A 2,500-nucleotide genomic window follows, 5' to 3' on the forward strand; every position below is an offset into this window, starting at 1 on the left:
CCAACAAGTGACAGACGAATACCATTGCACAAGCGAGGCGTCTCTGTATCAGCTAACTATGCCCACCTCCCTCCTCGGAACAATAAGAAGAAAAGTTAAAACTAAATCTGGAGTTTTCAAGAACATTCTAAACACGCGGAAATCTCTCTCACAAACATGACGCAATCTCTCGCAAACATGACGCAATACCTTGTAAAATAAAAAATATTACATAAGCCCTTGTTCATACCTCGTAAAGTTCGTACAGCACACTCAATCGAGTTTGCATAAGACTTCATAACATAATACGTAAAATAAAAAGTTAATTCCTAAAAATAACATAAATTTACATTTACTAACTTGAATGAAAAATACAATTACATAAACGACGAAAGTCTTATGAAATCTACATACAATTACTTATATCAACATGAGACAAACTCACCTTACGAGCTGGCTATTCACCTCTTAAATTCACAAATTAAATACATGAATAAAGTATTTTCTCTACACTAGACCTGAATTCGACAGGTATAAGTACAGAAGAATTGTCATTGACTTTTATCTTTCTTCGTGGCCAAGTGGCTTAGTCACTGTCTATACAAGCTTGCCGACCAGGGTTCGATTCCCGGCCAGAGCCAAGCTCTTGTCTTTGTGTGATTTCGCCTGGGGCTCTGATTCCGAGGTCGTTAAGAGAATCCAGACATTAATGTATCAAAAATATATATGGCTTATTTGAATATGAAAAACACATAAAAATGTGCAAAATTTATCATTAATTGAATGCCAAGTAACAAACTACCAATTAGCTACGATGGTGAAGATGGGTTGATTTCAATTCTAAGTACAAAATACCTGAATTCGACAGGTATAAGTACAGAAGAATTGTCATTGACTTTTATCTTTCTTCGTGGCCAAGTGGGTTAGTCACTGTCTGTACAAGCTTGCCGACCAGGGTTCGATATATATATATATATATATATATATATATATATATATATATATATATATATATATATATATATATATATATATATATATATATATATATATATTGATAAATTTTGCACATTTTTACGTGTTTTTCATATTCAAATAAGCCATATATATTTTTGATACATTAATGTCTGGATTCTCTTAACGACTTCGGGATCAGAGCCCCAGGCGAAATCACACAAAGACAAGAGCTTGGCTCCGGCCAGGAATCGAACCCTGGTCGGCAAGCTTGTATAGATAGTGACTAAGCCACTTGGCCACGAAGAAAGATAAAAGTCAATGACAATTCTTCTGTACTTATACCTGTCGAATTCAGGTATTTTGTACTTAGAATTGAAATCAACCCATCTTCACCATCGTAGCTAATTGGTAGTTTGTTACTTGGCATTCAATTAATGATAAATTTTGCACATTTTTACGTGTTTTTCATATTCAAATAAGCCATATATATTTCTGATACATTAATGTCTGGATTCTCTTAACGACCTCGGGATCAGAGCCCCAGGCGAAATCACACAAAGACAAGAGCTTGGCTCCGGCCGGGAATCGAACCCTGGTCGGCAAGCTTGTATAGACAGTGACTAAGCCACTTGGCCACGAAGAAAGATAAAAGCCAATGACAATTCTTCTGTACTTATACATGTCGAATTCAGGTATTTTGTACTTAGAATTGAAATCAACCCATCTTCACCATCGTAGCTAATTGGTAGTTTGTTACTTGGCATTCAATTAATGATAAATTTTGCACATTTTTATGTGTTTTTCATATTCAAATAAGCCATATATATTTTTGATACATTAATGTCTGGATTCTCTTAACGACCTCGGAATCAGAGCCCCAGGCGAAATCACACAAAGACAAGAGCTTGGCTCTGGCCGGGAATCGAACCCTGGTCGGCAAGCTTGTATAGACAGTGACTAAGCCACTTGGCCACGAAGAAAGATAAAAGTCAATGACAATTCTTCTGTACTTATACCTGTCGAATTCAGGTCTAGTGTAGAGAAAATACTTTATTCATGTATTTAATTTGTGAATTTAAGAGGTGAATAGCCAGCTCGTAAGGTGAGTTTGTCTCATGTTGATATAAGTAATTGTATGTAGATTTCATAAGACTTTCGTCGTTTATGTAATTGTATTTTTCATTCAAGTTAGTAAATGTAAATTTATGTTATTTTTAGGAATTAACTTTTTATTTTACGTATTATGTTATGAAGTCTTATGCAAACTCGATTGAGTGTGCTGTACGAACTTTACGAGGTATGAACAAGGGCTTATGTAATATTTTTTATTTTACAAGGTATTGCGTCATGTTTGCGAGAGATTGCGTCATGTTTGTGAGAGAGATTTCCGCGTGTTTAGAATGTTCTTGAAAACTCCAGATTTAGTTTTAACTTTTCTTCTTATTGTTCCGAGGAGGGAGGTGGGCATAGTTAGCTGATACAGAGACGCCTCGCTTGTGCAATGGTATTCGTCCTGTCACTTGTTGGGGACCTTACGCCGCTAGGTACTGCCCCCAAGCTTCTA

Source organism: Palaemon carinicauda, chromosome 3 (assembly GCF_036898095.1).
Source record: "Palaemon carinicauda isolate YSFRI2023 chromosome 3, ASM3689809v2, whole genome shotgun sequence".
In the NCBI taxonomy this organism is placed as follows: domain Eukaryota; kingdom Metazoa; phylum Arthropoda; class Malacostraca; order Decapoda; family Palaemonidae; genus Palaemon; species Palaemon carinicauda.